The 27189-nt window shown below is 37.5% G+C and overlaps 1 protein-coding gene across 8 annotated transcripts in view; it reads left to right on the top strand.

Moving 5' to 3' along the window:
- The window catches only part of MIPOL1 (mirror-image polydactyly 1), a 341984-nt gene that overhangs the window by 169298 nt on the left and 145497 nt on the right, over positions 1-27189 (top strand). The gene's annotated exons all lie outside the window — the stretch shown is intronic.

The raw sequence follows: 27189 nt of genomic DNA, 5'->3' as shown, positions 1-27189 counted from the left end.
GAGAGAGTGAGTGAGTCTTCTTCCACTGGTTCACTCCCCAATTGGCCACAAAGGCTGGAGCTGCACCGATCTGAAGCCAGAAGCCAGGAGCTTCTTCCAGGTCCCCCATGCAGGTGCAGGGGCCCAAGGATTTGGAGTTCTCTGCTTCAAACTTGAGAGTCCTCATGTAACTTGGTCTTTGGAGCAAGGCTTTTCTCAGAATTCTTTTCCAAGTTAACAAACTCTGGTTTTTATCTATGGCACGTCTTCTACAGGAGAGAATTTTCATTCTCAGTGGTACAAGCTATCTAGTGGTATTGGTATAGAATCTTGGGCCCAAATCTATTTCTTCCACTCACCCAGAGCTAGAAGGAGTTTCTTCTTCAATCATTCCCCAAACATTGAGTTTTTCCTATGTCCTCTGTGGTTTTTGCCCTTCTTTTAGCTGCATATCACTTTTGGGTAGAAGTGATTTTTTGCCCTTTTCCATAACTACACTCAATCTCTTCCTTACCCCTTGCCTACCTGCATTACCTAGAGAACCTGTCTCTGAGCTCCTACCCTGTCCTTGGTATTTCTCATGAATAGGCAGTGGATATCTGTGTAAAAGAGCCTTGAGTGAATATAAAGTATCCTTTTGTCAAATATTCCTAAAAACTCAGTGGTGGCTGGCCCATTTTCCCCCCAGGCTGTGGCCCAGGTGAGCTAGTCCATTCATTCCCTTTCTCCTGGGAGACTAGTCCCTCCTTGAAACTCAGTGTTTGGTTGCCTTGTGAGGTTGGCTGTCTGATGGGTTCATGAAAAGTAATGACTGTACTTTACTCAGTTTTTCTTATTGATAACATAGAGTGATGTTTATTCTATCTTTTTGCTTCCTAGGCTGAAAAAAGCTTTCCAACTACTGTTAGAATTTGAAAAGCATATTGTATCATATTTAAGTAGTTTCTTTTGACAACTGTTTTCACAAGTTTTTGTTAGTAGATATAACGAATTTTGCTGAGCTATTGATATTGAGAATTCCTTGAATAATCTGTTGGATTTGCTTTGTTATTGTTTTCCTGGGAATTTTACAATTATATTTATAATAGTCTGCCTTCATAAGACACTCCCTAAGTGCCAGGTAATATTCTTAACACTTTTATTATATTAAAGCATGTGTGGAGCCAGCCCTGTGGCATAGCAAGTTAATCTGCCACCTGCAGCACCGGCATCCTATATGGGTGCCTGTTCAAGTCCCTGATGCTTCACTTCCGATCCAGATCTCTGCTAATGTGCCTGGGAAAGCAGCAGAAGATGGCCCAAGTGCTTGGGCCCCTGTACCCATGTGGGACACCCAGAATAAGCTCCCTGCTCGTTGCTCCAATCTGGTTCAGCTCTGACCATTGAAGCCATTTTGGGAGTGAACCAGCAGATGGAAGATCTCTCTTTCTATCTTTGCCTCTCTATATATAACTCTACCTTTAAATAAAATAAATATATCTTTTTTTTAAAAAAAGCATATGAGCCTCAAAGTGACCCTGTGAAATAGATGGTATAACTATTCCTATTTTATGGTAAACAAACTGAGGAACATGGAGCTAATAGACTTGACCAGTGTTATGGGGTAGTAATACTTGGTGAACTTCAGGTCTGAATCCTGGCAATTTGGCTTAATTTTCATATTATTTAACTGAAATGAAATTGAACTAGAGTTTTATTTATTTTTTACTACATGAGGAGTTTTTGTTTAGTTTTGATTTGGGCATTTCTAATGAGAAGTCAATTGGGATGTTGGGGCCGGCGCCGCGGCTCACTAGGCTAATCCTCCGCCTTGCGGCACCGGCACACCGGGTTCTAGTCCCAGTCGGGGCGCCAGATTCTGTCCTGGTTGCCCCTCTTCCAGGCCAGCTCTCTGCTATGGCCCGGGAGTGCAGTGGAGGATGGCCCAAGTGCTTGGGCCCTGCACCCCACGGGAGACCAGGAGAAGTACCTGGCTCCTGCCATCGGATCAGTGCGGTGCGCTGGCCGCGGCGGCCATTGGAGGGTGAACCAACGGCAAAGGAAGACCTTTCTCTCTGTCTCTTTCTCTCTCACTGTCCACTCTGCCTGTCCAAAAAAAAAATTGGGATGTAGTTTTTTCATATGTTCAAGACGTGTTAGAGGAAGCATGTATGAGAGTATAAATAAACAAGCAAACACACAATATATATATACATATATACACACACATACAAATGTACTTCAAAAAGTTCATGGAAAATTGAATTGAAGTTAAGTTTATTTTGATACAAATTATTTTGAAATTCAGGCATAGTTTTTTTTTTTTACAATATGCATTCCCCTGAATTCTATGAAGACTGTATATGTGTATATGTGTTTATGTGTTTGTGTGTGTATGTGTATATATGTTAATGTTTTTCCCAAGTTTTCTACTGGCTTTTGTTTCCTGGAGAGTTTTTTCTCTTGGGAGAGAGATATTTCAGTATTACTGATATTTATTTCATAAACCACAAAATTCACTTAGAATATAATATCAGTGTTTTTAGTATATCCACACATTTGTTCAACTGTTACTACAACCTAATTTTAGAACATTTTCAGCAGCTCTGCCAAAATTCTATAGACTTTTGTTGTAATTGCCCATTCCCTTTAATATCCTTCTTCTTTCCTACCAGCTATGTTCTCAAGTCTCTTCCATTAGAATATCAAATTGAAGCCAGTGATTCTTGGCTTTTTTCTCAACATTATAACAAATGTTATACAAAATGTTATACAAAAATGGAATAACTTACCTTTGTTATGAAGATCCCTATCTATAAATACATATCTACATGATCTTTTTTTTGGGGGGTGGGGTGTTCCTGTAGATCTTAATTCTTAATACGTAACATTTAATTTTCTTTGTCCTTTATGTCAGAGCATTTTTTATATCTGAAGCTTTTCAATAGCATATACAAAATATTGAAACAACTCTTGTGTGTATAGCTTCTCCCTAGTGTATAGGTGATTACAATGGAGAATATAGTCTTCATCACCTGGTTATTGGACCTATTTCCTCTGATTAAAATATCTGCCCTGTATCTTCCTATACCCAGTTAATATTGACTTATTTTGGTGATAGTACTTTAGTCTGCGGTCAACATGAGAGAAATTTGGATGGTAGAATAAAATTGTATTAGCTGGAAAATGAGCACTGACCTGAAAGTAAATGAGGAACTGTCAGTTCTCCAAGTCTTCCTCCCAGGCCTTTCCTATCTTTGACACATCAACAGTGAGTGCCTTCGTTCCTACTCTCCTTGCCTTTGGGTCTCACCCATTTATCATCTCCTTCCTTTTTATCCTGACCTATAGAATTTTGGTAGAGGAGCAAGTGTTCATGATATATTGTTGAGAACAATAACCTAGATCATCTTAAAAGCAATACATTCGAGAGATCCAGTTCATTGTTGTTTGGTAACGATTACAGGTAAATATTCATTACTGAGACATGTATTAGAGTCATCAAAAGAATATTTTAAAAATAAGAAATCTGGGTCTGTCCCAAAGTCTACTGAATTGGAATATCTTTCTCTGAATTTGAAACCTTGCCCTACGTGGCCTTTATGTTTGGAAAGTAAAATAGGGATGAAATACTTCCCCAGCTTTCTTTTAGGTCTATCAAATGTTTTTATTCTTTTTTTTTTTTTTTTTTTTTTTTTTTTTTTTTTTGACAGGCAGAGTGGACAGTGAGAGAGAGAGACAGAGAGAGAAAGGTCTTCCTTTGCCGTTGGTTCACCCTCCAATGGCCTCCGCTGCAGCCGGCGCACCGCGCTGATCCTGGCAGGAGCCAGGAGCCAGGTGCTTTTCCTGGTCTCCCATGGGGTGCAGGGCCCAAGCACCTGGGCCATCCTCCACTGCACTCCCTGGCCATAGCAGAGAGCTGGCCTGGAAGAGGGGCAACCGGGACAGAATCCGGCGCCCCAACCGGGACTAGAACCCGGTGTGCCGGCGCCGCAAGGTGGAGGATTAGCCTATTGAGCCACGGCGCCGGCTAAATGTTTTTATTCTTAAAACAATACCAACTGTGCTTTTAAATTTTATTTATATTTAATTTTCTACTCAATCTCTGTATTATGCTGGTGACAGTATTTGGTGGCATTACCAGATTTATGTCTTTTTAGTGCATTTTTGACATTTTAAGGATAAATTGGATGAGGATACATGGACAATTTTGGTCAAATGAAATTTTTCTCTTTCAGTGTTAGCTGTTTGCAGTAAAAAATTCTACATGAAGTTGTCCCCAAAAAATGACTTGAAAAGGTGATACATTAAATTCTCTTATAAATTGTGACATAATAATACAAGATCTAGGTGTTTATTTAAACACTATAATGTTTAATTTCATGGATGTTTAAAAGCTATACTTTCCAAACTAGAAATGTATTTTAAGCAAACAAACTTTGGTTTGTCAAATACAATTATTGACTTTAGCTAGTAAGTCACAATGTTTCTGATTTGAGACATGATATGGAAAACAGTTGAGTTTTTATTGGAGATTATATGAAATTCTTAATAAAAGTAACCGCATAAACCAATGTTGTTTTTGGTACCAAATAAATCTTTATTCTAATAGTATTTTTAACATGAGTGTTGATTTTCAGATACACCAGTCTTCTCAGTGCATCTATAGAACTTAATCATGCTCACTTATTTTCAAAAATCTATCATTCACAAACTGACATAGATATAGTCTGCCCTCTATAACAAAATGATTTTATTGTGTTGTTCTGTGTTGGATAGTTTTTCTGTAATGTTGATGCATTAAAACAGATATTAAATTTTATCATTAATTCAGTGCCTGGTCTCTCATCAAATCCCCTTAATTACAAATTGACTCCAAGGATTAGACAGCATGGATTTTAATTTTAACTGAAACAAAAAAGGCATCTTGGAAAATCACTCTTGCCGAGTGACTCATAGAGACATTTTTAAAGATCTTTAATATATTGTTTAATATTTAAATTCAATACAAAAAGCACATTGCTAAAGTTTTTAGTCTTTTATATTTATATTAAATATATGTAGACTACATTTCACAATCTTGATAGAAATCCTATATTTTTAGATGAATGGAAGCCTCTGGAAGTTTTGATAACTTGTAGCCTTTTGTTTAGAAAATGTTAACGTAGAATCTTGCACAACCAAATTTGGATTTCAATGGCATTTATAGTACCTTACTTCTACTTCCTTGATAACTTCATAAAATCATACAGTGTAGTCCATGGAAGTATTTCCAGTATAGTCTAGTATCCTGTTTCCTATATTGTTTGTGGTTTATAACTATCTAGTTAAATCTTCACTCCTTTTTTATACTTGCTATTTTAAGTCCAGAATCATTTTTGTACATTTTACTTCAAAGATATCTCAACATTTCTGTCATTCCTAAAAGTAACTATTTTAACTGGTTTATTATATAAATTATTCATTTTAAATTCTAAAGTGATTATTCTTTTTAACTAGAACAAGAGGTTAATGAAATTGTCATGATCACAGTGACCAAAGAAAGTGCATTTGTCCATTGTATTTTCTCTCTATTATATGATAGTCAGCTTTTAACTGTGTGTGACCCTTTGAAATTCATTTATTATACTACTAGATTCTGTAATTTAACTTAGTAATTTATGGTGCTTTTTATCTAGATCCATAAATATTTAGCTAATTACCTCGAGAAAGATCAAGAAATAATTACTAATAACCCCTGAGTATTCTAAGGTGAACTATTTGTTTTTGATAAGTTATTTTAAATATCTTCCCCTTTTAGAAATTTTAAAGTATAATAGTGTCCTTTCAAATCAAGCAAAGTTTGTCTTATATTTTTGTTAACTTGATTTTTAAATGACATTCCTTTATCAGCTTTTGCTGCACTTGCTGTTAAACTGGATTTTTTACATGCTGAAAGATATTTAGCGTACAAATGAACTCAGCTCATCATGGCAGAGGAAGAAATAAATTGCCTAGAAACAGATTGTTTACGTAATATTAGATGGTAATATAAACCAACAAAAGCAAGGAAATTAACTTTAAGGCCGACACACTGCCCTTACCTCGCTCCTTTGTGTCTGTAGGTACCGTGTGTATAATAATACCAAAGTACAGTGGACTCAGTTAGAAACTGTCAAACTTAATACTGAATTTCTTTAGTTTGCTGGTTTATGTCATAACTGAACATTATTATTTTGTCTTTTAATGCTGTATAATGTCCTTCACATGTGAGATGAAGCAATGCATGGGTGGATCTGAATGAGCAGATAAACGTTTATTTGCTTTTCTCTCATTTATAGTTGATTGCCTCTGATTAGCCAAATATCATGCAGCTCTACTATTAGTGCTTCACACATTATAAAAAGGTAATATGGGAGAAAATCATAAAATGTCTGAGGAAATTTTTGAAGAAACGTGGATATTGACATAAAATTATTATTTGTTTGAAATTTATATTCCTGTTGATTTTTCTTTTATCATTTAAAAATAATGCAGATAGCTCCTTTTATTAAGAGCTTAGAGCAATATGGAAACTGTAGTATCTTATGAATAACCAAATACACAATGTGTTTTCACAGAATAGTTCTTATTTGAATTGCACAAAGGACTTATTTATGAGATTCTGAGGGTAGGGCAAAATTTCTCAAATCTCCACAATTAATTTGGGAACTGATAGAATACTTGGCCATTCTCTTAACAGCACCTGATTTTAATATTTGTTTTAAAATTTAAGGAATTCAAACTTTAATTTATATATTTGCTAGTTAGGTAGTTGCATCAATTCCGAATGAATTTTATGCCTGCTTTTTGTGGCTATTTTATTCTATTACAGTGATTAGGTTAATATTTTATTGATTACAGTTATGAATGTAAGTTCCACATTTTGCAGCAATTTGGAAATTATTTTACTTTGTTTTTGACTGAAAATGATAATTTTTATTTCTTTATAGGTACCTGTTAAGACACAGTTCTCTAAAGAGTATCATATATTTTAATTAAACCTCTAACTTTTTTAAGATTCTTATTATTTCTGATTTGTGAGTTAAACTTCCCATGGGAAAAAATCACCTATTTTTTGTAAACTTAATAAACAACCTAAATATGATCAAACAAAAGATTTTGCTTTTAGAAACCAAAGAAATTTCTACAAAACATAGCAGCAGAGGGGATGTAGGTTTGGTATGGTAGTAATTCTTTAAGAAGTTATTTTTATTTTATGCAATTAATATTTAATTGGCTACATTTAAAAGCACTGAAAAAATACGATCTATTTGCTAGAGATTTGCGAAACAATACTTTAAGCTCTTACTTATTCTGAGGTGTTGAAAGGTGAAACATTTGACATTTTCTTTTCTGGCATTGCTTTAAAAAACAGAGGGCGGGGAAAGAGGCGTTGCCACATCAGAGTTAAGGGTGTTTGTGGTTGTCCGTGACAGCAGCTCTAGTTTTAAAACACCTGTGTTTACTTTCCAGCTTTTCAGAATCTGCCTGAAAGTGGCCTAAGAATGGCACAGGCCTTCATGATGGCTGGGTTTTTTTATAGTACAAAAAAAAAAGAAACCTAAACTTTACACTTTTGTTTTCTGTTGCAAGCATTTAATTCTCTTCTCTTATTTATACATTTTACCCTACATAAATTTATATATGTGCATAAGGTAATGTAGAATTTATATAATCTATAAATTTTACTTTAACATAGCTGTTCAGATATCATAGTGATTAGATATTTTCTCAAAAGTGTTTTGCTTTTTGTTCACTGCCTAGAAAATGTTGGTGAAAAGCAGTCAAATTTTACTGCAGAAATGTATTTTCTTTCATAATTGAAGGAAGGTTCTAAAAAATTGAAATTCATATACTTTTTTGATAGAAGGTGCAAGAAAATTACATGAGCATAATGTGTTATAAAATGTATTATTTTGTATTCTTTTGTTTGTCTTGTAGCAGTCTTCAGTATTTTATAATTTTTTGGCTTTATAAGAATTCTTTTAACTTTAATTTTTTAATAAATTTACAAATGTGATTTCTTATGAGTTTAAAAATTTTTATAAATTTACAAATGTAAACTTTATCTTTAGATTTATTTATGCCTCTAGTGGTTTGGAAATAGATTGATGTTTCAACTTACCTATCATTACTTAACTGTTTCCAATTTATAGACATATGCCTTTTAAATAATTATTTTTACATTTCTTATTACTTTATGGCATTCATATGACATATTATATAAATTTTATTATTCTTAATTTGTGACATTCCTTCTAACTTTAGTTTAATAAGCTTGAGGTTTTTTCTGGTTTGTTTTAGTATTTTTTATTGTGAAACCTCTTAATTCTTTAGTACAGTAGGCACACCCACATGTCATTTACTCTGTGATGGATTCTTTCTACATTCAAATTCTTGTTTATAGTGGTAGTAGCAGGACAGTCTATGAGATTACTGTTAATGTCAAGCCTGATTGACATGTAAAAGGAGTAATTCCATCTTTTGACAAGAAATTGAAATTTACTTCTCCATATAACTAGGGTGTTTTTCTTAACATTTTATATATGAGACTGTTTTGAAAAGCCCATGCAAATTTTGTCTTTTCTCTTAAAAAATCACAAACATGCACAGAAGTATGCATATAATTTCAAGGAGTGTATTCTTACCTAAAGCCCATCCATGAACCCCAAATTAATAACCCCTATTCTAGGTGTTATTTTCTTTAGGTATTTGTTAATCCTTTGATAGTAGTTTTGCTAGTTGTTAGTGTGGTAAATCACAAAGAAATCACTGAGTCAAATAAAGAATTAAATGCTTATTGTAAGTCACCAAATACATAGAGCAAAAATAGACTTTACAAAAACATTTAAATAGTATTTTAACATACTTAATACTCCATGATGGTAACACATATATGTATGTCCTAATCCCAGTATCTCAATGGATTTCAAATACATTTTTCCAAATGGAGACAACTGACAATATACCTATTGCATTATTAAAAAGTAAATTTAACTAGTATAATTGCTTAAAAATGCAAAAAATAATATTCCATTCAAAAATTGAGTAATTTTCATGGAGGCATCCATCTAAGTGATGAAGGGTCAGCTACAGACAGTACCTTAAGGAAAATTACTAACAACTGAATTTTTAAAATATGAAAGCATTTAGGAAAAGGCAAAAGATTTTCTAAACATAGAAAAGTAGTAAATTATTTTAAGGGGCCATAAATTATATAATAAGTAAAATATGTTAACAAGGACTTGTAATACTACTATAGTGTATGTAGATTAGCATGGATCAGGATGCTTTGATCAGATTCTTTTTTGTACTGAGCAATAAAGTAATAATTTGATTTAAAATCTTCCCTTTTTTCTAATTTTCTATGACTACTGAGGAGGAAGTAAAATAGAGAAAAGATTCTTTTAGAGCTATTAGTACATTTGTTTCCAGAAACTCAAATTGCACAGCTTAAATCATGAAACCTGATATACTATTTCCGTTGGGTGTGTCAGTTTTGTCCTGCTAGCAATTCCCATTAGATAGCACTATAAATCAGTGACCTAAGTTTCAGCCTAATTTATGTATATTCACTTTATTCTGTTATATAAGATTTATACTTCCCTAGTGAAAATCTAATAGGTAAATTTGTTTCATAAATGTTCAACTTCCCTATTTCTAAGTTTTCCTCTCTATGCATTTAAGAAAATGCCAAGTTTTTTCAATTTTGAAACTATCGGTCTTGTTTCTTAAAATAATGCTGTTTTTTATAACTCCTGTTTCTCCGCAACTGATATTTTCCAATGTAGCTTTTTTTTTTTTTTTTTTTGGACAGGCAAAGTGGACAGTGAGAGAGAGAGACAAAGAGGTCTTCCATTGCCGTTGCTTCACCCTCCAATGGCCGCCATGGCCGGCGTGCTGCGCTGATCCGAAGGCAGGAGCCAGGTGCTTCTCCTGGTCTCCCATGCGGGTGCAGGGCCCAAGCACTTGGGCCATCCTCCACTACCTTCCCGGGCCATAGCAGAGAGCTGGCCTGGAAGAGGGGCAACCGGGACAGAATCCGGCACCTGACCGGGACTAGAACCTGGTGTGCTGGCGCCGCTAGGCAGAGGATTAGCCTATTGAGCCGCCGCGCCGGCCCAAATGTAGCTTTAAGAAAAAATGGAAAATTTCAAGATCCAAAAGATATCGTAAAACTTAATAAGAAAATAAGACTAAAATAAGAAAGTAAGATTACTGAACCATGAAGAAAACCAAAGAAACTGATTTGAAACTATGTAAGTGTGGCAAGCTTTGTGGCACAGAAAATCAAGCAGCGATTTGGAATGTCTGCATCCTGAGTGCAGATACCAGTCCCAGCAATCCTGTTCTGATCTAGCTCTGTGGTTACGCACCCAGGGAGGCAGAAGGTCATGACTTAGGACCCTGCTACCCACGTTGGAGACCCAGAAGCAGTTCCATGCTCCTGGCTTCAGCCTGGCACAGCTCTCACTGCTGCAGGCATTTGGGAGCGAAGCAGCAGATGGAAGATCTGTCTCTGTACTCTGTCTTTCAAGTAGATAAAACATAAACTTTTTAAAAAAAGATTTATTTATTTATTTGAAAGGCAGAGTTACAGAGATGCAGAGGCAGTGGCAGAGAGAGAGGTCTTCCATCCACTGGTTCACTCCCCAATTTGCTGCAATGGCCGGAGCTGTGCCGATCTGAAACCTGGAGCCTGTAGCTTCTTCTGGGTCTCCCACATGGGTGCAGGGGCCCAAGAACTTGGACCATTTCCACTGCTTTCCCAGGCACATTAGCAGGGAATTGGATTGGAAGTGAAGCAGCTGGAATTCGAACTGGCACCCATATTGGGGTGCCAGCACTGTAGCACTTTACTTGCTATGCCACAGTGCTATGCCCTTATGAGCATTTTTTAAAACAGCATTTTTTTTAAAAAAAAAAGTTGTGGAAAAACGATCTAAATGTTTGATAATGTTATTTGGAGAATTATATATTTTCTCTTGTCCAGTTAGATGTGTGAATAGAAAAAATACTAAAGCAGTGATTAGAAAAACATTATGTAATAGATCATAAACAATAATGGCTTCAGAAACATTGTTGAAGTCTATTCTTAGAAAAGATTAAAACTCAGTTAAATAGCACTATTGGAGAATTGTATTTTTTGTTTAGAAAGGAAACTGAGTCACTGAGCATATAGAAGCCCTTTTGTTTCAGCCATTATTTACTTTGTTTCAGAAATATGTTAGCACATTTGCTTGTCATGATAAATTCTGTAAACTGAATGTAATTGTATCATAGTGTTTTCTTGTTTTGAGGGTCAGAAAACCACACCCTCAATTTTTTTGCTTGAGCAAAAATGAAATTTATTGGCCCCATAACTGAAAAGACCAAGGATGAGTTTAACTTTCAGATGTAATTGGCTCCTATCCACAGGTTCTGCATTCATGAATTCATGGGTTAAAAATATAGGTAGGCCGGCCGGCGCCGCGGCTCACTAGGCTAATCCTCCGCCTAGCGGCGCCGGCACACCGGGTTCTAGTCCCGGTCGGGGCGCCGGATTCTGTCCCAGTTGCCCCTCTTCCAGGCCAGCCCTCTGCTGTGGCCAGGGAGTGCAGTGGAGGATGGCCCAGGTGCTTGGGCCCTGCACCCCATGGGAGACCAGGAAAAGCACCTGGCTCCTGGCTCCTGCCATCGGATCAGCGCGGTGCGCCGGCCGCAGCGCGCTGGCCACGGCGGCCATTGGAGGGTGAACCAACGGCAAAGGAAGACCTTTCTCTCTGTCTCTTTCTCTCTCACTGTCCACTCTGCCTGTCAAAAAAAAAAAAAATATATATATATATATATAGGTAGGCCTACAATGCCTGCACTGCACTAAACATGTTCTGACTTTTTTTCCTTATATTCTAAACAATACCATATCACAACTATTTACACAGTTTCACTGTTTATCAGGAATTATTGGTAATTTGGAGATGTTTAAAATATACAGGAGGATGTGCATAGGTTATTTGTGAATACTACTCACTTTATGTAAGGAACTTGAGCATGAGGGATCCTAAAACTAATCCCCCACAGACACAGACAACTGACTGTATTTTTTTGTCTGTTTTGCTTTTGTTTTAGTCAATTTTATTAAGATGTAATTTATATACACAAATTATCTCTTCTTAAGGCATATAATTCATTGCATTTGGATGGGTGGATGTCCTCCATTATGAAGATCCAGAGCATTATTCTCCCCCACCAAAAGACTGTGCTACTTTCCAGTTTATCTGAGCTTCCACCCTTGGTCCTAGGCAACCATTGATCTGCTCTTTGTCACTCTAAGTTCGTCTGCATTTTCCAGATTGCTATATAAATAGAATCATGTAATATGTACTCTTTTCTGTCTGGCTTCTTTCTGCATACTGATTTTGAGATTCATCTATGCTGTGTGTAATGGCAGTAGATTCCTCTTTTAAATTCTAGATAGTCTTACTTAGGATCCAAAAGTTTTATTCTGTTTCTTTTTTTAGCATATTTAATTCATTATTTTTTTAGAAAACTTTTATTTAATCAATATAAATTTCAAAAGTACAAGAGTCCTGGCGCTCTACTTCCAATCCAGCTCTCTGTGTTGGCCTGAGATAGCAGTATAAGTTGGCTCAAGTCCTTGGGCCCCTGCACCTGCCTGGGAGACCCGGAAGAAGCTCTTGGCTCCTGACTTCAGATTGGCGCAGCTCGGCCATTGCGGCTAACTGGGGAGTGAACCAGTGGATGGAGGGAAGACCTCTCTCTCTGCCTCATCTTCTCTCTCTGGAATTCTCTGACTTTCAAGTAAATAAATAAATCTTTAAAATAAATAAATAAATATAAATTTCGAAAGTACAGCTTTTGGATTATAGCGGCTCTTCCCCCCATAACCACCCTTCCACCCACAAACCATCCCATCTCCTACTCCCTCTCCCATCCCACTCTTCATTAAGATTCATTTTCAATTATCTTTATATACAGAAGATCAACTTAGTATATACTAAGTAAAGATTTCAACAGATTGTACCTTCACAGACACACAAAGTATAAAGTACTGTTTGAGTACTAGTTTTACCATTAATTCGTATAGTACAACACATTAAGGACAGAGATCCTACATGGGGAGTAAGTGCACAGTGTCTCCTGTTGTTGATTTAACAATTGATACTCTTATTTATCACGTCAATAATCACCCAAGGCTCTTGTCATGAGTTGCCAAGGCTATGGGAGCCTCTTGAGTCCACAAACTCCGACCTTATTTAGACAAGGCCATAGTCAAAGTGGAAGTTCTCTTCTCCCTTCAGAGAATGGTACCTCCTCCTTTGATGTCCCATTGTTTCTCCTGGGATCTCACTCACAAAGATCTTTCATGTACATCATTTTTTGCCAGAGTGTCTTGGCTTTCCATGCCTGAGAAATTCTCATGAGCTTTTTAGCCGTATCTGAATGACGTAACGGTTGATTCTGAGGCTAGAGTGCTTATTAGGGAAATTGCCATTCTATGAGTCTGTTGGGTATCCTGCTTCCCATTGTGGGTAGTTCTCTCTTTTTAATTTTATCAATTATTATTAGCAGACACTGGTCTTATTATATGATCCTTTTGACACTTAATCCTATCTTTATGATCAATTTTGAACTTAAATTGATCACTTTAACTAGTAAGATGGCATTAGTACCTGACAACTTAATGGGATTTGGAGTCCATGCAACGTTTCTAGCTTTACACTTAAGGGGTAAGTCCAAGTGAGCATGTGCCAAACTGTAAATCTCCTCCCTCTCTTTATTCCCACTCTTACTTTTAACAGGGATCAATTTTCAGTTGGTTTTAAACTCCTAAGAATAATTGTGTGTTAAGTAAAGAGTTCAACCAATGGTATTAAGTAGAAAAGAAAATAATAAAAATAATAAAATAGTAAGTTGTTCCTCTACAGTCAGGACAAGGGCTGATCAAGTCACTGTTTCTCATAGTGTGCATTTCACTTCAACAGGTTTCCTTTATGGTGCTTGGTTAGTTGTCACCGATCAGGGAGAACATATGAGATTTGTCCCTTTGGGACTGGCTTATTTCACTCAGCGTGATGTTTTCCAGATTCCTTCATTTTGTTGCAAACGACCGGTTTTCTTTTTCTTTTTTTTTTTTACTGCTGTGTAGTATTCTATATAGTACATATCCCATAATTTCTTTATCCAGTCTTCCGTTGATGGACATTTAGGTTGATTCCAAGTCTTAGCTATTGTGAATTGAGCTGCAATAAACATTGAGGTGCAGTTAGCTCTTTTTTTGCCAATTTAATCTCCCTTGGGTAAATTCCGAGAAGTTGGTTGGCTGCGTCATGTAGTGGGGATATATTCAGATTTCTGAGAAAGCTCCAAACTGTCTTCCATAGTGGCTTTACCAGTTTGCATTCCCACCAACAATGGATTAGTGTGCTTTTTCCCCACATCCTCGCCAGCATCTGTTGTTAGTTGATTTCTGTATGTAAGCCATTCTAACCAGGGTGAGGTGAAACCTCATTGTGGTTTTGGCTTGCATTTCCATGATGGCTAGTGATCCTGAACATTATATTTAACCAAGGAGCTAAAACCAATTCCTGGAGCAAGGACAGTCTGTTCAACAAATGGTGCTGGGAAAACTGGATTTCCACCTGCAGAAGTATGAAGCAAGACCCCTACTTTACGCCTTATACAAAAATCCACTCAACATGGATTAAAGATCTAAATCTACGACTCAACACCATCAAATTATTAGAGAACATCGGGGAAACCCCACAAGATACAGGCACCGGCAAAGACTTCTTGGAAAAGACCCCAGAGGCATGGGCAGTCAAAGCCAAAATTAACAATTGGGATTACATCACATTGAGAAGTTTCTGTACTGCAAAAGAAACAGTCAGGAAAGTGAAGAGGCAACTGACAGAATGGGAGAAAATATTTGCAAATTATTCAACTGATAAAGGATTAAAAACCAGAATCTACAAAAATATTAAGAAACTCCACAACAACAAAATAAGCAACCCACTTAAGAGATGGGCCAAGGACCTCAATAGACATTTTTCAAAAGAGGAAATCCAAACGGCCAACAGACACATGAAAAACTGTTCTGTTTCAGGTTTTGTTTGTTCTCCTGTGTGTATTGGTCTAATTTCTAGGCTATCTATTGGGAGAAGCTTCAACCTTCTTCCTTCCCTGTTGAAATCTAGAAGGAAAGAAAAGTTATTTATCAAAATGAAAACTAAAATCTTGGAATTACATATTGTTAACTTGGACTGGACTTCTAGGTGTTAAGTGCTTGTTCACTTATCTCTAAAATAATTCCTGTGGCCAAAGGAATTAAGTAAACTGACTGCTTACAGACTAGGTCTAGCCATAAAATTATGTAGTGAATGGTTCTTTTTAAAGATTTAGTTATTTATTTGAAAGAGTTACAGAGAGACAGAGAAAGAGGGAATTCGCGAGAGAGCAACAGAACAATCTTCTATCTGCTGGTTCACTCCCCAATCGCCACAACAACCCAGAGCTGGTTCAAGTCAAAGCCAGGAGCCAGGAGTTCCATCTGGATTCCTGCATGGATGGAAGGGGCACAAGCATTTAGGCCATCTACTGCTAATTTTCCACGCACATTAGGAAGGAACTAGATGGGAAGTGGGGCAGCTGCACTCAAGTTGGTGCTCATGTAGGTTAATCCACTGTGCCATAATGTCAGTCCCAGGAAAGATGGTTTCCTAACAGCAGGTTAAGCTATTTTTTAAAATTTTTTGAAATGTTTGTTTACTATCATAACGATGAATGAAGTTCGGCACAAACAAACCAATACCAGGTTTCCACTGAAATAATGTCGTCGTCTTCTTTTAATATGGGATACCAGTATTGAGAGCAGTGGCTTGATCTGTAATAATGCAACACTGGCCCGTCTTTGGATGCTTTTTTTTTAACTTTTATTTAATGAATATAAATTTCCAAAGTACAGAATATGGATTACAATGGCTTCCCCCCCATAACGTCCCTCCAACCTGCAACCCTCCCCTTTCCCACTCCCTCTCCCCTTCCATTCACATCAAGATTCATTTTCGATTCTCTTTATATACAGAAGATCAGTTTAGCATACATTAAGTAAAGATTTCAACAGTTTGCTCCCACACAGAAACATAAAGTGAAAAATACTGTTTGAGTACTCGTCATAGCATTAAATCTCAATGTACAGCACACTAAGGACAGAGATCCTACATGAGGAGTAAATGCACAGTGAATCCTGTTGTTGACTTAACAAATTGACACTCTTGTTTATGGCATCAGTAATCAACCTAGGCTCTTGTCATGAGCTGCCAAGGCTATGGAAGCCCCCTGAGTTCACTGACTCTGATAATTTTTAGACAAGGCCATGGTCAAAGTGGAAGTTCTCTCCTCCCTTCAGAGAAAGGTACCTCCTTCTTTGATGACCCGTTCTTTCCACTGGGATCTCACTCACAGAGATCTTTCATTTAGGGTTTGTTTTTTTTTTTTTTTTTTCCCAGAGTGTCTTGGCTTTCCATGCCTGAAATACTCTCATGGGCATTTCAGCCGGATCCGCATGCCTTAAGGGCTGATTCTGAGGCCAGAGTGCTGTTAGGACATTTGCCATTCTATGGGTCTGCTGTGTATCTCACTTCCCATGTTGGATCATTCTCTCCCTTTTTGATTCTATCAGCTAGTATTTGCAGACACTAGTCTTGTTTATGTGATCCCTTTGGTTCTTAGTCCTATCATTACTATCAATTGTGAACAGAAATTGATCACTGGGACTAGTGAGATGGCATTGGTACATGCCACCTTGATGGGATTGATTTGGAATCCCCTGGTATGTTTCTAACTCTACCGTTTGAGGTAAGTCAGCTTGAGGATGTCCCAAATTGTACATCTCTTCCCTCTCTTATTCCCACTCTTATATTTAACAGTGATCACTTTTCAGTTAAGTTTTAGCACTTAAGAAAAATCATGGATGCTTTTTTTAAAATAAAAAAGAGTTTTTGGGGCTGGTGCTATGGCTTAGTAGGTTGAGCTTCCAGCATCCCACATGAGCACCAGTTTATGTTCCAGGAAAGCAGTGGAAGATGACTCAAGTGCTTAGACACCTGCACCTGAGTGGAAGACCCAGAAGAAGCTCTTGGCTCCTGACTTCAGATTGGCTCAGATCCAGCTATTGCGTCCATTTGGGGAGTGAACCAGGGGATGGAAGACCTCTCTGTTTCTTCCTCCCTCTGTAACTCTGCCTCTCAAATAAATAAATAAAATATTTAAAAATATGTAATTTATTTATTTGAGTTACAGAGAGAGAAGGTGATAAAGAGATCTTCCATCTGCTGGTTCACTCCCCAAACAGCCACAACAGGCTGGGCTGGGCCAGGCTGAAGCCAGGGGACTGAAACTCCATCTGGGTGGCAGGGGCCCAGGCACTTGGGCCATCTTCCACTGCTTTCCCAGGTGCATTGATGGGGAGCTGGATTGGAAGAACAGCATCTGGGATTCAAACTGGTGCTCTTATGGGATGCTAGTGTCGCAGATCGTGGCTTAACCCTCTGTGCCACAATGCTAGACTCCGATAATATCTTCTTTATATGAATAAAAAATGCTGTCATAAAACAGAGTATGGTTTATATTCATCTTCTCCTAAAGAAAATCACATATGCATATATTTATATATGTACATACATATGCTTAATGACCTGATTTCTATGGAGTAAATCTATGGTTTTCTAATGACATTCCTTGATAGTCTGGTAACCTGAGTCTTATTGATGCCAAATTTTATAGTATATGAGTATACTTGTATTCTCTGTCCTATCTTCTGGACCTTGCTTTTTGATTCTCGGTTATCTCTTTTTCTAAATTTAGCTAAACCAGAGGCTTCAGCTCTAGATGAATTGGTTTACTGCAGTCCAGCACTGCTTTTGAAAACAATTTAAGAATTTGGAAAACATCATGCTGAGTGAATTAAGCCAGTCCCAAAGGGACAAATATCATACGTTCTCCCTGATTGGCGACAACTAACTGAGCACCAAAGGGGAAACTTGTTGAAGTGAAATGGACACTATGAGAAACAGTGACTTGATCAGCTCTTGTCTTGACGGTTGATGCAGAATGTAATACTTTATCCATTTTAGTATTTTTTTTGTTTTGTTTTAGTACCATTTGTTGAACTCTGTAATTAACACACAGTTATTCTTAGGTGTTTAAATTTTAACTGAAAAGTGATCCCTGTTAGGAATTTGGAAAACATTATGTTGAGTGAAATAAGCCAATCCCAAAGGGACAAATACCACTTGTTCTCCTTGATAGGTGACAACTAACTGAGCACCAAAAAGGAAACCTGTTAAAGTGAAATGAACACTATGAGAAACGGTGACTTGATCAGCCCTGACCCTGACTGTTGATGAGTAACTTGATATGTTATCCCTCTTAGTATTTTTTTTTTGTTTGTTCTACTTAATACTTTTGGTTGAATACTGTAATCAATACACAATTCTTCTTAAGTGCTGAAACTTAACTGAAAAGTGATCACTGTTAAATATAAGAGTGGGAATAAGAGAGGGAAGAGATGTACAATTTGGGACATCCTCAAGCTGACTTACCTCAAACGGTAGAGTTAGAAACATACCAGGGGACTCCAATTCAATCCCATCAAGGTGGCATGTACCAATGCCATCTCACTAGTCCCAGTGATCAATTTCTGTTCACAATTGATAGTAATGATAGGACTAAGAACCAAAGGGATCACATAAACAAGACTAGTGTCTGCAAATACTAGCTGATAGAATCAAAAAGGGAGAGAATGATCCAACATGGGAAGTGAGATACACAGCAGACCCATAGAATGGCAAATGTCCTAACAGCACTCTGGCCTCAGAATCAGCCCTTAAGGCATGCGGATCCGGCTGAAATGCCCATGAGAGTATTTCAGGCATGGAAAGCCAAGACACTCTGGGAAAAAAAAAAAAAAAACAAACCCTAAATGAAAGATCTCTGTGAGTGAGATCCCAGTGGAAAGAACGGGTCATCAAAGAAGGAGGTACCTTTCCCTGAAGGGAGGAGAGAACTTCCACTTTGACCATGGCCTTGTCTAAAAATTATCAGAGTCAGTGAACTCAGGGGGCTTCCATAGCCTTGGCAGCTCATGACAAGAGCCTAGGTTGATTACTGATGCCATAAACAAGAGTGTCAATTTGTTAAGTCAACAACAGGATTCACTGTGCACTTACTCCTCATGTAGGATCTCTGTCCTTAGTGTGCTGTACATTGAGATTTAATGCTATGACGAGTACTCAAACAGTATTTTTCACTTTATGTTTCTGTGTGGGAGCAAACTGTTGAAATCTTTACTTAATGTATGCTAAACTGATCTTCTGTATATAAAGAGAATCGAAAATGAATCTTGATGTGAATGGAAGGGGAGAGGGAGTGGGAAAGGGGAGGGTTGCAGGTTGGAGGGACATTATGGGGGGGAAGCCATTGTAATCCATATTCTGTACTTTGGAAATTTATATTCATTAAATAAAAGTTAAAAAAAAAATTTTAAGTTGTCAGAGAGCAGTTGGGGCAATGAAACAAGAAGGACTAAGACAGTGGAAGAGAAAAACCTGAAAAGAAAGCTGCTTTGTATAGGTATTTATTCATTATCTGCAGGCAAAAATATGAAAAGTCCAACTGTACACATAGAGAGCCACTGCCATGATGAAGAAAAGCCAGAAGATTTCTCAGTTGATGTTGAGCAGAAGGAGCCTCAAGCAGAAATCCTATAGCAGCTTCATGAAATCGGGCTTTGCAGAGTGGAAGATTGAAGACATAAACAGAGCCAGGGCTGTGGCTTACTAGGTTAATCCTCCGCCTGCGGCACTGGCACCCCGGGTTCTAGTCCCGTTTGCTCCTCTTCCAGTCCAGCTCTCTGCTGTGGCCCGGGAGGGCAGCAGATCGTGGCTTGGGTCCCTGCACCCACATGGGAGACCGGGAGGAAGTACCTGGCCCCAGCTTCGGATCGGCGCAGCACCGGCTGTAGCAGTCATTTGGGGAGTGAACCAACTGAAGGAAGACCTTTCTCTCTGTCTCTCTCTCATGTCTATAACTCTCTCTTTGTCTCTCTCTCACACTGTCTAACTCTGCCTGGCAAAAAAAAAAAAAAAAAAAAAAAACATAAACAAAAAAGTCTGAAAAGCAGGATGGACTTTACAGTTCTTTTGTGAGACTTAAGGCTGGTAACAGGCATCTGTACATCACAGTGCTATATTTTATACTGATTTTTTTCTTTTCTATTTTTTTTAAATTTTTATTTATTTGAAAGGAAGAGTGAGAAATGAAGAAAGAACTCCTCCATCTGCTAGTACAGTCCCAAGTGATTATGGTCAGATTTGGAGCTGGCCAAAGCTAGGAGGCAAGAACTAATGCAGATTTCACGTATGAATAGAAAGAACCCATGTACTTGAGCCATCACCTGCTGCCTCCCAGGGTACGCATTAGCAGGAGGCTAGAATCAGAATTCGAGCCAGAATTGAACTCAGGCACTCCAGTATAGGATGTAGATATCCCAAGCTGCAACTTAAGTACTATACCAAACACCCAGCCCACTGTTTAGTTCCTAAATAATATGATCACTCCTCACTCTGTCTTCCTGGATGAGTTAAAGCAAACCTCTAGAGAAAATAATCTCAATCTCTTTCTCTGTTTTATATATACATATATAAATAAAAATATATAATGAATATATTATAAATATATAATATACATTTATATTAATATATTAAATTATTATGTATAAAATATATAGTAAATATATGTGAAATAAATAAAATAATATATAAAATAAAAGTATATATATTTATACATGTACACTTTTATTTCACATACAATGAAAGACATTCAATTGAAAATTACCAGACACAAAAAAAGATGGCACCATAGGATCAGAAAGAAGAGAAATGCACATTATATAAACTGATTCAAACTTGAACCAAATTTTGTAAATGATAGATAAAATGATAATAGCTTTTGAATATTTAAATATTCCAATAAAAGATACATAAAATGTAGAAGTTACATGAAAATACTAAGCAGAACATCAAGTAGATTTTTGAGTCAAGAAGCCTTCTTAGAAATAAAGTAAATCTAATACTGATAAACACCAACAATGTATACTAGCAATAAATCTGTATATCCCTATTAGTAGCTTCAGAATATATAAGGCAAAGACCATTGGAACTGAAGGTAAAAATAGACAAATTTATAAACATATGGTAGATTTTTAACATATTTATGTCAAAATTAATAGAATAAATCAATAAAAACTATGAAAGATGTGAAATATTTGAAAAATGCAGTTGACAAAATTAATCTAATTGCCATAAAAAGAAACATACACTTAGCATAATTACAAATGCTGTTTTAGTAACAGAAACCACATGTCATATCATAAAGCAAGTCTCATTAACTTCCAAAGGCTGAAATAATTTAGAAAATGTTCTCTGATGATAGTAGAATTAAGTAAGCAATTGTCAACTGTTTGGAAAATAAACACTACACTTCAAAGTAACCCATGGCCCAGTGAAGAAATCACAGTGGAAAATAGAAATTATTTTTGATAATGAATTTATTACATAGCATACTTGTGAAATGTAACTAAGGCATGCATAGAGAAAAGAACTGTACTTAAAATGTATACACAGTCTTAGGAGCCAGCACTCTGGCGCACGCAGTAGGTTAATACTCCGCCTGTGATGTCAGCATCCCATATGGATGCCGGTTCTAATCTCGGCTGCTCCTCTTCTGGTCCAGCTCTCTGCTGTGGCCTGGGAGAGCAGTAGAATATGTCTCAAGTATTTGGGCCCCTGCACCTGATTGGAGACCAGGAAGAAGCACGTGGCTCCTGGCTTCGGATCGGCACAGCTCTGGCAGTTGCAGCCATTTGTTGAGTGAACCAACGGAAGGAAGACCTTTCTCTTTTTCTCTCCCTCTCACTGTCTGTAACTCTACCTCTCAAATAAATAAATAAAAATCTTTTAAAAAAACTGTATACACAATCTTAGCAGATATAGAAAAAATGATATTGTTGGGGCCAGCGCTATGGCGCAGGGGATTAATGCCCTGGCCTGAAGCACTGGCATCCCATATGGGCGCTGGTTCTAGTTCCGGCTGTTCCTCTTCTGATCCAGCTCTCTGCTATGGCCTGGGAAAGCAGTGGAAGATGCCCAAAGTTCTTGGGCCCCTGGGCCTGGTGGGAGATCTGGAAGAAGCTCCTGGCCCCTGGCTTTGGATTGGCACAGTTCTGGCCTTTGCGGCCATCTAGGGAATGAACCAGCAGATGGAAGACCTTTCTCTCTGTCTCTCTACCTCTCTCTGTAACTCTGTATTTCAAATAAATAAAATAAATCCTTAAAAAATAATGTTAAAATTCATATGGAAACACAGGAGACCTCAAATAGCTAAAGCAGTCTTTTTTTTTTCCTTTTTTTATTTAGTAAATATAAATTTCCAAAGTACAGTTAATGGATTACAATGGCTTCCCCTTCCCATAATTTCCCGCCCACTCAACCCATCCATCTCCCGCTCCCTCTCCCATTCCATTCACATCAAGATTCATTTTCAATTCTCTTTATATACAGAAGATTGATTCAGTATATATTAAGTAAAGATTTCATCAGTTTGCACCCACACAGAAACACAAAGTGTAAAATACTGTTTCAGTACTAGTTATAGCATTACTTCACATTGGACAACACACTAAGGACAGATCCCACATGAGAAGTAAGTACACAGTGACTCCTGTTGTTGACTTAACAATTTGACACTCTTGTTTATGGCGTCAGTAATCTCCCTAAGCTCTAGTCATGAGTTGCCAAGGCTATGGAAGCTCTCCCTAAGCTCTAGTCATGAGTTGCCAAGGCTATGGGAGCCTTTTGAGTTTGCCGACTTCAATCTTATTCCAACAGGGTCATAGTCAAAGTGGAAGTTCTCTCCTCCCTTCAGAGAAAGGTACCTCCTTCTTTGATGGCCCCGTTCTTTCCACTGGGATCTCAATCGCAGAGATCTTCCATTTAGGTCTTTTTTTTTTTTCCAGGGTGTCTTGGCTTTCCATGCCTAAAATACTCTCATGGGCTCTTCAGCCATATCCAAATGCCTTCAGGGCTGATTCTGAGGCCAGAGTGCTATTTAGGACATCTGCCATTCTATGAATCTGCTATGTATCCTGCTTCCCATGATGGATCGTTCTCTCCCTTTTTGATTCTATCAGCTAGTATTAGCAGCCACTAGTCTTGTTTGTGTGATCCCTTTGACTCTTAGACCTATCAGTGTGATCAATTGTGAACTGAAATTGATCACTTGGACTAGTGAGATGGCATTGGTACATGCCACCTTGATGGGATTGAATTGGAATCCCCTGGTATGTTTCTAACTCCACCTTTTGGGGCAAGTCCAATTGAGGATGTCCCAAATTGTACATCTCCTCCCTCTCTTATTCCCACTGTTATATTTAACAGGGATCACTTTTCAGTTAAAATTTAAACACCTAAGAATAATTGTGTGTTAATTACAGAGTTAAACCAATAGTACTAGAACAAAACAAAGAGAAAATACTAAAAGGGATAAAGTATTACATTGTACATCAACAGTCAGCACAAGAGCTGGTCAAGTCACTGTTTCTCATAGTGTCCATTTCACTTCAACAGGTTTCCTCTTTGGTGCTCAGTTAGTTGTCGCCAATCAGGGAGAACGTATGATATTTGTCCCTTTGGGACTGGCTTATTTCACTCAGCATGATGTGTTCCAGATTCCTCCATCTTGTTGCAAATGACCGATTTCATTGTTTTTGACTGCTGTATAGTATTCTATAGAGTACATGTCCCATAATTTCTTTATCCAGTCTACTGTTGATGGGCATTTGGGTTGGTTCCAGGTCTTAGCTATTGTGAATTGAGCTGCAATAAACATTAATGTGCAGACAGCTTGTTTGTTTGCCAATTTCATTTCCTCTGGTTAAATTCCAAGGAGTGGTATGGCTGGTTGGAATGGTAGGGTTATATTCAGGTTTCTGAGGCATCTCCAGACTGACTTCCCTAGTGGCTTGACCAGTTTGCATTCCCACCAACAGTGGGTTAGTGTCCCTTTTTCCCCACATCCTCTCCAGCATCTATTGTTGGTAGATTTCTGTATGTGAGCCATTCTAACCGGGGTGTGGTGAAACCTCATTGTGGTTTTGATTTGCATTTCCCTGATTGCTAGTGATCTTGAACATTTTTTCATGTGTCTGTTGGCCATTTGGATTTTCTCTTTGGAAAAATGTCTATTGAGGTTCTTGGCCTATCTCTTAAGTGGGTTGTTTGTTTTGATGTTGTGGAGTTTCTTGATTTCTTTGTAGATTCTGGTTATCAACCCTTTATCTGTTGCATAGTTTGCAAATATTTTTTCCCATTATGTCGGTTTCCTCTTCACTTTCCTGACTGTTTCTTTTGAAGTGCAGAAACTTCTCAATTTGATCCAATCCCAGTAGTTAATTTTGGCTTTGACTGCCTGTGCTTCTGAGATATTTTCCAAGAAGTCTTTGCCAGTACCTATATCTTGCAGGGTTTCTCCAATTCTCTCTAATAATTTGATGGTGTCAGGTCATAGATTTAGGTCTTTAATCCATGTTGAGTGGATTTTTGTGTAAGGTGAAAGGTAGAGGTCTTACTTCATGATTCTGCCTGTGGAAATCCAGTTTTCCCAGCTCCATTTATTGAATAGACTGTCCTTACTCCAGGGATTGGTTTTGGATCCTTGATCAAATATGAGTTGGCTGTAGAAGTTTGGATTGATTTCTGGTGTTTCTATTCTGTTCCATTGGTCTATCCATCTGTTTCTGTACCAGTACCATGCTGTTTTGATAACAACTGCCCTGTAGTATGTCCTGAAATCTGGTATTGTGATGCCTCCGGCTTTGTTTTTATTGTACAAGATTGCTTTAGCTATTCGAGGTCTCCTGTGTCTCCATATGAATTTCAGCATCATTTTTTCCAGATCTGAGAAGAATGTCTGGTATCTTGATTGGTATTGCATTGAATGTATAAATTGCTTTTGGGAGAATGGACATTTTGATGATATTGATTCTTCCAATCCATGAGCATGGACGATTTTTCCATTTTTTGGTATCCTCTTCTATTTCTTTCTTTAAGGTTTGGTAATTCCCATTGTAGAGATCCTTAACGTCCTTGGTTAAGTTTATTTCAAGGTATTTGATTGGTTTTGTATCTATTGTGAATGGGATTGATCTTAGAAGTTTTTCCTCAGCCATGGCATTGCCTGTGTATACAAAGGCTGTTGATTTTTGTGCATTGATTTTATATCCTGCTACTTTGCCAAACTCTTCTATGAGTTCCAATAGTCTCTTAGTAGAGTTCTTTGGATCCCCTAAATAAAGAATCATATCATCTGCAAAGAGGGATAGTTTGACTTCTTCCTTCCCAATATGTATCCCTTTAATTTCTTTTTCTTGCCTAATATCTCTGGCTAAAACTTCCAGAACTATATTGAATAGCAGTGGTGAGAGTGGGCATCCCTGTCTGTTACCGGATCTCAGTGGAAATGCTTCCAACTTTCCCCATTCAATAGGATGTTGGCCGTGGGTTTTTCATAAATTGCTTTGATTGTATTGAGGAATGTTCCTTCCATACCCAGTTTCTTAGAGTTTTCATCATGAAAGGGTGTTGTATTTTATCAAATGCTTTCTCTGTGTCTATTGAGATAATCATATGGTTTTTCTTCTGCAGTCTGTTAATATGGTGTATCATGTTGATTGTTTTGCGCACATTGAACCATCCCTGCACACCAGGGATAAATCCCACTTGGTCTGGGTGGATGATCTTTCTGATGTGTTGTTGCATTCTACTGGCCAGAATTTTATTGAGGATTTTTGCATCTATTTTCATCAGGGATATTGGTCTGTAATTCTCTTTCAATGCTGCATCTTTTTCTGGCTTAGGAATTAAGGTGATGCTGGCTCCATAAAAAAGAATTTGGGAGGATTCCCTCTTTTTCGATTGTTCTGAATAGTTTGAGAAGAATGGGAGTTAGTTCTTCTTTCAATGTCTGATAGAATACAGCAGTGAATCCATCTGGTCCTGGGCTTTTCTTTGTTGGGAGGGCCTTTATTACTGTTTCAATTTCTGTCTCAGTTATGGGTCTGTTTAGGTTTTCTATTTCTTCTTGGTTCAATTTAGGTAGGTTGCATGTGTCCAGGAATCTATCCATTTCTGATAGGTTTCCCTGTTTGCTGGCATACAAGTCCTTGTAGTAATTTCTGATGATTCTTTTTTTTTCTGTTGTGTCTGTTGTTACATTTCCTTTTTCATCTCTGATTTTATTGATTTGGGTCTTTTCTTTTTTCAGTTAGTTGGGCCAATGGGGTGTCAATTTTGTTTATTTTTTCAAAAAACCAGCTCCTCGTTTGGCTGATTTTTTGTAATGTTTTTCTTGATTCAATACCGTTGATTTCTTCTCTGATTTTAATTATTTCTCTTCTCCTACTAGATTTGGGTCTTGTTTGCTGCAGTTTTTCTAGGTCCTTGAGATGAATTGAAAGCTCATTTATTTGGTGCCTTTCCAATTTCTTGATGTAGGCACCTATTGATATAAACTTTCCTCTTAACACTGCTTTTGCTGCGTCCCATAAGTTTTGGTATGTTGTGCTGTTATCCTCATTTACTTCCAGAAAATTTTTGATTTCTCTTTTGATTTCTTCTATGACCCATTGTTCATTCAGGAGCATGTTGTTCAATCTCCATGTGTTTGCGTATGCTCTAGGGATTCCTGAGTTGCTAACTTCCAACTTCATTCCTTTATGGTCTGAGAAGCTGCATGGTATGATTCTAATTCTTTTGAATTTGCTGAGACTTGCTTTATGGCCTAGTATGTGGTCAATCCTAGAGAAGGTTCCATGTACTGCTGAGAAGAATGTAAATGCTTTCTGTGTAGGATGAAAAGTTCTGTAGATATCTGTTAGATCCATTTGGGCTATAGTGTCATTTAAATCTACTTTCTCCTTGTTGATCTTCTGTCCTGTTGATCTGTCTATTTCTGAGAGTGGAGTATTGAAGTCCCCCAGTACTATTGTATTGGTGTCTAAGTCTCCCTTTAAGTGCCTTAACAAATCTTTTAAATAAACCGGTGCTATGAAAGGTCTTTCTTTCACCTCCATTCACAAATGAGAGCTTTGCAGGA

Source organism: Oryctolagus cuniculus, chromosome 12, assembly GCF_051225735.1.
Source record: "Oryctolagus cuniculus isolate XC-2025 breed Fujian yellow rabbit chromosome 12, ASM5122573v1, whole genome shotgun sequence".
Taxonomy (NCBI): Eukaryota; Metazoa; Chordata; class Mammalia; order Lagomorpha; family Leporidae; genus Oryctolagus; species Oryctolagus cuniculus.
Note: the sequence above shows the minus strand (reverse complement) of the source record. Positions and strands in the feature narration are given on the sequence as shown.